At 33.7% G+C, this 9,649-nt stretch overlaps 1 protein-coding gene across 1 annotated transcript in view; it reads right to left on the reverse strand.

Annotated features, from left to right (window-relative positions):
* The window catches only part of LOC111636839 (transcription initiation factor TFIID subunit 1-like), an 89,704-nt gene extending 83,032 nt beyond the window's left edge, over positions 1 to 6,672 (reverse strand). Inside the window, exon 1 of the mRNA XM_023382217.1 lies at positions 6,435 to 6,672. The gene's annotated coding sequence lies outside the window, so the exon portion shown is untranslated. The remainder of the gene's footprint in view (positions 1 to 6,434) is intronic.
* Positions 6,673 to 9,649: the final 2,977 nt, after the last annotated feature.

A 9,649-nucleotide genomic window follows, 5' to 3' on the forward strand; every position in this document is an offset into this window, starting at 1 on the left:
ATTCTCAAGATTATACAAAGGGGACCTAAGTTTATCCCTCCACCATGGGATAACAGGACCATGTCCGAGGTGCCGGTTCTGGCAGCACTGAAGAATTGTCAAGCATCAACCAAGTTCCCAAACATGGAACTTTCCATCGTTTCAATGCTCACTTCTCAAAAACAATCCACGAGTGCCAGCGGAAATTATGTGAACAGCCGTCTTGTAAAGCAGTACTTGGAAACGACCAACTTACAGCTACTGATCTCGGACTAAGAGAAAAATGTTGTTTTATGTAAGGAGGAGGATTTTATATCCAGAGCCACCAACTTCCTCAGCCATTCCCATGCAGTACCCTTGCAAGTTGATCCAACTTCTACCATGCTAAGAAAAGTTAAGAAAATAATATCTCTTCCAACCATTTCTGCTCTTCCCAGGCGTGTGAATCCTTCGTCCAATGTAGCATGCCCTAGGCTCTTCTTTGAGGTTAAAACCCGTAAGGAGGGCTGGCCATTGAGACCGTTGGTTAATAAAAGGACTGGCCCAGCCTTCTATCCTGAAAAGGTGCTTGCCAAGTTATTAAGTGGGCTCCTCCCTCCTTCATATCTGGTTACCTCTTTCTCCATTGCGGCAAAGGCCCATATATCTGTCCTAAACAGCATTTCACAAAATGAGTATAGTTTCTACAAGTTGGATGTAGTTGATCTTTACCCCTCAGTACCACAATTTGAGGCTGTTATGCTTGCTAATACGCTACTAATCAAGAAGGGCATTACAGCACAAGAAGTTTTAGAGTTACGCAAAGCTCTGCTTTTTATCTCCAAAAATATCAATTTTCAGTTTAATGGAAAAGTATATCTACAGCAGCAAGGGGTCTCGATGGTCTCACCACTATCAGCGGTTTTAGCAGAATTGATCATGAGGCATATTGAGTTCAGGATTTTTAGCTTTCCCCTCACGATAGTGTATCCTTTATCATATCTTAGATACATCAATGATATTCTAGTAGCTTGGCAGGATACGCACAAAGATTTCCTCACCCTCAAAAGTTTTCTTGCAAGCATTTATCCCACAATCAATTTTAACTGGGAAAAAGACAATAAAGGAGAAATTGCATTTTTGGATCTAAAAATTTCTAAATCCCAGGATGCTGTAGTGCACTCCATCTTCCATAAATTCAGCAGTGTTCCTCCCCTAATCCCTGCTACGGCATACCAGCCGCAACATTACTTCAATGCAGCAATTGCCCCTTTAATCAGAAGGGCCTTTCTGTTATCTTCCAATCAAACTGCTATCGATACCGAGCTTAATGCTATTCTTTCTGCAGTAAATGAGGCAGGCTATACTAATGCCAAGTTTATGACTTCATAATTTGTTAAAAAACTCATCCATCTTGGTTTGTTTTAATGCTGCTTTTCTGACTATTAAATACAACTGCTGGCTATTAGCAATGTCATGTACAGCCTGTTTGTTTATGCTAAAACTTGTCAGGAAGGTCTTTACAACTTGATTCTGTCAACTTTTTAGGTGGCCAAACATTACAGTAAATCATTCACTGGTGCTTTGGTTGCAGCTAAGACTGATGAATATTGGAAAATATGCTTTTTTATAAAAATTCAGTGTCTTCATATTGTAAATCACAACACACCTTTCTTATGTTTCCAGCAATCAAAAAAAAATTTACACCACACTGAAATAACTAGCACTGAGGACACTGTCTTTTCAATATTATCTGTATTAATAAAAAGAAACATCAGCTCAAGCTAGAAATTCTCCACCTTTATCAGGTAACAGAATACCTTTAATGCATTGTCTTCATAAACAAATTTAGTTATCCAAGCACTATAATTACCTGTTGTTAGGACTTATCACACACTATTGAAAACTCATTTAGAATGATGAGCATTGAATATTTATTTGTTTGTAACTATGGTATGCATTTTGAACAGACAAGCTGTCCCTCTTCAGCCATTACAATCACTAAATTACAAGTATCTGAAAGGTAAGCTTATTTTACAAATTATACAATAATTTTGAGTTAGATAATACTTTTTTTAAAAAAGTAATCTATACATATGTAATCCATAATTGTAAATCCAAATATCCTGTATCAACAACCTTCCTATTAACCATTTGGCTACCCAAAATGTAAAACATTTAATTTTTTTACAGTCTAAAATTTACATAATAATACATAATTACATTATAAGCTAATATATAAAATTTAAAAAATGTTTTTTTAGAAAATATATGCATAATTAATCTATAACTATATAAGCATTAACCACACAAAGATTATTTTTCAAGCAATCCACAATACTAAGTGCATATATTACAGACCAAAACTTTTTTGACATTTTTTTATCATATTCGACTTACAAAATACAGTAATACCTCGGATTTTGTTTACTTTAATTATCGTCAGTTTCGGTTTTTGTCAATTTTTTACACAAAAAATTTGTCTCGGTTTTCATCAGCGTGCCTACATGACCTCACTGATAATTTTGCAAAAACAAATGGCAACCCGTGTGTTTTCCTGCTCAATATGATGATGTTTCTCATTGTGTGAGCATATTCAGGCTGTGCTTATTGCAGTACCTGAATATGTAATTTTAATATTACATTAATAAACCAGATGGATGATGATGAATGATGATGTGTGAGCATTATCCTGCATGTCTAGCCAAACAATTCCATTGCTTTCCTTTCCTTTTAGCTCCATCATGGGAAATGCCATGTTAAATGTTCAATTATTCTTTACTTTTATCATTAATACAAATCAGTCAGCATTCGATTTCGTTTGTTCTTAATAAAGGTCATTAAAGATGACTGAAAATGTTTGAATTTGCTAATAAATATGGCTGCAGTTTATAAGGTTTTTGAGTAGTGGATCTTTGTTATGTAATGCAGTCTACAAAGAGAATCTTTTACAATTTCACACATAGTTTATACAATGTTTAGCCACAGCAGAATTATGTAAATTATATTTTATCGTGTTAACATGAAGATTGTTAATACAGGATATATGAATTTACAATATGGATTATGTATGTATAGATTACCTTTTTAAAAAAAATATCATCTACTTGGTTATTGTATGGTTTGTAAAATAAGGTCTTTTATCTTTTGGATACTTGTAATTCAGTGATTGTAATGGCTGAAGAGGGACAGTTTGTCTGCCCAAAATGCATACTGTGGTTACAATCAAGTAAGTATTTAATGTTCGTTATTCTGAATGAGTTCTTAATAGTGTGTGAGAAGTCCTAACTAGTGCTGCTGTCTGGTGAAACTACCCTAACGGCGCCTTCATTTTACCCTAGATTACCATAAATTGAGAAAACTCTCCAAGCTCAAGCTCGGATTTAAAAAAAATAAGACAAACGATTCTATGATACAGATACCTGTATTATTATTGTGAAATAATAATCAGAACAATTCTTAATTCATTGTTTTTAAAAATTTTAATAACTAAAATGTCTTAGGAATTTTAGGCTTTATCAGAGGTATTAATTTACATCTGATATGGAGAGTGTCAATGGCTTAATGGCATGAAGATTGAGAAAAGCAAAATCCTACTCAGGTGTAACATAGTGTACACTGTATATTACACCAAGCTACTTTATTTCTTTAGTTTCTGTTGTCCTATCCAGGGGTGGATCTACATAGGGACTAATAGGGCTTAAGCCCTGGGCCCAAGTGTCAAGGGCCCACAAAAATTGAATTCTTATAATAAATTTTTAATACTTTTTCATTAAAAATGAGCACTTATCATATAGTAAAAAATAGTTAATATTAATAATATAATAATAATAATGATAATTTATAGTATTATTTGTATTAATAAAAAATGGGAACCCATTAGACTTCAATAAGCCCTTGGCCTCAAACCTAGATCTGACCCTGGTCTTATCTTAAAACCCTCCAGTTATAGGGGAAAACAGAACGGTTTTAGGTAAAAACTATTTCCGGCAAAACTTGTGGAGCGATAAGTAATAGCGTCAGATCACAAGGCATTTTTATCCTAGATTTACCCTAAATATAAGACTACCTTAAACATTACCCTGAGAGGTTGAAATTACCAGGGCTGTGGGTGAAGTTGAGAAAAATGTGTTGACTCCAATTCCGACATTTCAAATTTAATTTAGTTTTTTATTTAAATGAAAGAAAATTTATTTTATATTTAATAATTTTTTTGAATGTTTTTGTATTTTGTTATAATTCATTTATTTTAAATACAAAAAAGAAAAAATTTAATTTATTAAATATATAGTTTTCTTTGTAGTGTTTGTGTTTAGTAGTTAAATTGTTTTGACTTAATTGAATTTAAATATTTTTGAATCATTCTTTATTATCCCTGTTCTAAATGAGTACTCTATTTTTCTGAATGAGTGAGACTAATTGACCAGAGTATATATTTTTCTTTTCTGAACAAGAGGCTGAAGTAGCTAGATCGCACACTTTAGTTGGACTAACTTTCCTGGAAAGGTGAAATTAAAGTGCACATTTTGTAGAATAAAGATATGTAGATGTTGAATTTTATCACCCCTCTTTCTCCTCTTATTAAATATTTGTTAAAAATTAATATTTTATACAAATAAATATTAAAGTAAGTTAAATATTAAAAATATTAACTATAAAAGTATTTGGGTAAATGCTCAGTGATCCTTTCAGAGTTCAGAGTAGGGTACCCCTATGAGCACCTTTGCCCCCCATAAAATAACTTGGTTTTTAATTTTGCCAGAGTCGAAGTTGGAGTTGGTCTACTAAAATTATAAGGAGTCAGAGTCGGCCTACTAAAATTATCAGGAGTCAGAGTCAAGTGCTTTTTTACTGACTCTGCTGCCCTAAAAAATGGTAATAATTTTCAGGCAAATGAAATGAAATGGCAGCACTGGCCCTAACATAATAATTATAGTGCTAAGATAACTAATTCATAATAAAGGGATAAGAAGCATATTATTAGTTCATAAACACAGATTTATGACCAATACTAAAAATTCTTGTATGATGTTTTTTTAGAAATTGTCTTATCTCCAACATTAGCATTTTTTTTTAGTTTGACTTATAAGCTAATATATAAAATTTAAAAAATGTTTTTTTAGAAAATATATGCATAATTAATCTATAACTATATAAGCATTAACCACACAAAGATTATTTTTCAAGCAATCCACAATACTAAGTGCATATATTACAGACCAAAACTTTTTTGACATTTTTTTATCATATTNCCAAAATCCCATACATTATATATAAGCTGTATAGAATTTTTAATTTTTGTAAATTTTTTCTATTAGATAATTAGTTTTCTATATAATATTTATTACATCTGATATGATATATAAGATGTCCAGAAAGTTACTGTACAGTGAGAAATTTGTAATGATCCTAAAGTTATACATACAGTATTTCATACGAGACTTATAAGTTGTATGATGAGTGTTTCCACTCTGCAGTAAATGGCATAACACCTTCTTTGTTGACGTTCTGTTTTTTAGACTACAGTTTTTGTTAAACTACTTTGCCTGTCACAATCTACCATTGAATCTGATCCACTATGTCTCCAGACCTTACTTGCCCAAATGTTAGGAGATATTTCCAACAGTAGATATAAGTGAAACTACAATCTTAAGTAAAACTTCACTTTTATTAAACCTTCCCCACTACACACAACTTTTCAGATACCTTGTACCATTACTTTAACACTAGTAATCTGTTTGGTAGGCAAATCTAATATTATAAACCTATTATTGTGAGGAAGAGGATGAAGATTGAATAAATGGTTAAAAGTGCAGCAAGGGTAGACAATCTGGTACAATTACACCTATGAAAGAGACGGTTGGGAACTTATCAGTGCTGTAGATCTTACCCACAGGAGAAAAAAACATAAAAGAAACCACACCCGTACATGTGACCTTTTGCAAGATATTCACCTCAAAAGGTCAGTTTTTACCATTACCGGTACTACTGCCGGCCCAAACTTTGACCAATGTGAAGCATGGAGAATAAGCAGTAGTACTGGTAACGGTAAAAACTGACCTTTGGAGGCAAATATCTCAAGAAGGGTTGCATGTATGGTATGGTTCCTTACTTTTTGCTCAGGCAGGAGTCTTTAACTCTGAGAGGTGACAAACCCTTCATTCAGAGTTCACATCTTACCAACAATCTTCATACAAATTATATGTTTAATTCTCAACATTTCCTAACACGTGTAATGTAAGGTTGGCACGTACGAGTATAACACATCCAAAATTATTTATATCAATTAAATTAAATAAATGAAGGCTATATTTACAGTGTAACACAGGTTTTAATAGAAATAATGAAGAAAATTACATAATATAAGCTTTAACAAGTTTACAATCAACATGGTGTTTGTTTACTTTAGTCTATACGAAGACCACGTGTACCAATACCTCCAATAAGCCTTTAATTCAGTTATTTAAGAAACTTACCAAATTGCCTCAGTCAGTAGCTACTAAATTTTGAATATATTTCCGTGTTTCGTGCTCATTAACAGTTTTCTAATTGGAGCAAGGCACTAGCTCATCATCAACTGACAGCCATATTTGTATAATGTTTTCAAAACGCCACCTTGTGGTAGAACTTTTATATATATTTTATAAAATAAAAATGTATTATATATTAATTAATTGTTAACTAATACTTCTGAATTATTACTGTTTTATTAAAAACGTTGCCTTTATGTTATACAGTCACGCGTCGCGTCGCGTGGACCTTTCCGATGTTGCGCCACACCGCATAGCATCGTCAATCGATAAAGCAGCACCCTCTACTGGATGTAGTCGAGAAACCACCCTGTTCAAGTATGGCGCTTCAACATTGTTTAATCGTGTTATTTGTAAATCTAACAATTAGATTAATGACGCGAGGATTTTGCCAACAATTTTCAGCTAATGATTAATTAAGGTTATACCATATTAAGAATTGCATAATCTCGACACTAGACACCAGCGCTGCTAGAAAATTTTCTTACACGTTACTTGATTGGATATTTCGGAAAGACGTAATACGCGCGTAGATACAAACATGACGGACAACAATAAAAGAAATCGACAACTTGCTTTTTTTAAGGGCAGATTCTTTTTGTTCTTATCATGGCCCCCATATTATACAGCGTGATCCCAAGACCAAAATCATTTGTTAATGAAAAACTGCTGAAAACCAAGAGAAGAATGCGAACGCATTGCAAAAACTGGGCACTCTTTGTCTATTGAAACGTCTTTTGTTTTCTTTTGTTTCCAGATGTATATCATGATACAACTATTTGTAGAAACGTTGAGAGTGTTTGTTTTAACCGACTAAAAATTTAACTAAATGCTTTACTATCTACTAACTTACCCTATTAAAAATTGTCGCCAACCAGTGTTTCCTCAAATATTTCGATATTCCCGTCAGATCTGATAGATTTTTCACTCAACTAGCCAACTACCTACCTAGCTTGATGGGAGGTCACAGAATAAAGAAATACACCAAACGCATCCGGCACATGTACAGTTTAGGGGGTACGGCTGAAAGGTTTTCTTTCATAAAATTAATCGATTCTAGACTAATTTGACTCGAATATTTCCAAAACACGTATAATTTTTTGGAAATAATCCATATAAAATATACTATAAACAAAAAATTTTAGGAATACTTACCGAGTGTGGATCGTTCGAAGATGCCATTGTTTAAGCTTGTTTTCGTCGCGGAGCGGTTTATCGGACGGCGGACTAGTACAAAGCTTTTAAAAATTATGTTTACAGAAAAAATAGTGATAGTTTTAACTTCTGGCAAGGTATTCTGCCCTTGTTCGTTTGTTGCACTGATAAATAAATGTAAGAGGTAAATGTAATTCATTGCATTTTTTTAGGTTGTCAAATGGGAGTATATTAGTGGCGTGCCGCAAGGACTTTAAACTACAGAGGATAGCCAGATCCCGTATACAGTTGTCCCTTGATAATCCGACAGGTATGGGACCAAAGGTGTGTCAGATTACCAAAAGTGTCCGGATTACCGAAAATAATTACATATTTCGCATTGTTTTGCTAGCAGTAACTTACAATATTCTCTACTCCAACTGTTCGAACAGAACTGCTCACATAAAACATACGAAATGTGTGTCATCGAGTAAGAATTGGATGGGGAGATTCACATCTCGACATGCTTCTGTGCAAGCAGACACGTAACGGGGACGGGTACCTTGACGGGAGGTGCGTCGGACTACTGAGCATGTCGGATTAAAAAACGTCGGACTATAGAGGGACAACTGTATTTGTTAGCGTGACCTTGGATCTATGTGACGTCACAGCAAGCCCTCTACTTCAACATGACAGATGCTTTCAAATAACAAAATACGATAAAATACTTAATCATTTCTTAATTAATTACTAAATTACTACTAACTGTAAACTACTATAGAATTTTCGGATTTAATAAGTGTACGTAAATAAATTTACAAGTCTTTTGTCTAACATTTATTTAACAAATTAATGAGCTGTATTTTTTATTATGTGATTATCTTATTTAACTTTTTAATTTTTTTTCGACAATCACCATTTTCAGAAGGCATTCTTTTCAATCTATATATATAATCGAGACGAGTTGATAATAATAATAATCAGCACAGAGCCCAAACGGTTAGGAGTTGAAAGTTGAAATTTGGTACACAGTTAGGGTACGTCACGAGAACGCACACTAACCCCCGTATTCACTAACACGAGTTAGAGTTAGAGTTAGGGTTAACTTTCGAGTTACTGGTAAATTGGTATTCACCAACTCCGAATCTCGAGTCAAACACAATAACTCTAACTCTAACTCTAGAAAATCGGCGAGTAGACGATAACTCTAGGTTTGACGCCTACGCAAAGCGGTCTATTTCAGAGAAAAATGGCGACATTCGACGAAGACGAAGCCGAGATGCTAGAAAATCTGAAATATTTAGATTATATAGATCGTATGGAACGAAGAAGTCTGCGGATTATTTCTCCAAGAAGAAATGACCTCGAACAATTGGACGATTACGACTTTCTATGTCGATATCGTTTGCCAAAAGAGAGCGTAAGAAACCTGTTAGAACGAATTAGTTTCCTCCTCCTGTTTTAAATAATTCGGCTTTTTTTTTGCCTGTTCTTTCACGGCTTTCTTTTTTAAATTCTTATAACAGTCCAATAACTGTTTGGTTTTTCTAAGGGTGACACCCGGGATACCATTGAATTCTTTTGTTAGTTCTTCCCATGTGCATCTGTTCTGTTTGGAAGAAATCGCATTTGTTTTCTTGTTTTCAATGATCGATTTATATTTTTCGACAAATTCAAGTAGAATTTCCTTCTCAAAATTAGAAAAATTACGGCGTGCACTGCTTTCCATTTCACTTTTCGCCATTTTCTACACGTGTTTCTATTCTATTCTATTCGTCTCCTCCCTGGTTCATACACGTGTTTGCTTTCAACCAATTAAAACTCTGCTTACGAAAGAAGACTTGTTTAATCTCGAACGCAGGATTGTTTTAAAATATTAACTCTAGAGTAGCGAAACTCTAGAGTTAAATTTTTATCTGAATACGAAAGAAGAGTAACTCGTAATCTGACTTCGAGTTACATTTAAACTCGAGTTCGTCAACTCTCTGTTTAACTCGTGTTGGTGAATACGGGGGTAAGAAGGGATT

The sequence above is a fragment of the Centruroides sculpturatus genome, unplaced genomic scaffold (assembly GCF_000671375.1).
Source record: "Centruroides sculpturatus isolate CEXI.00-Female unplaced genomic scaffold, Cexi_2.0 scaffold1100, whole genome shotgun sequence".
NCBI classification, from domain to species: Eukaryota; Metazoa; Arthropoda; class Arachnida; order Scorpiones; family Buthidae; genus Centruroides; species Centruroides sculpturatus.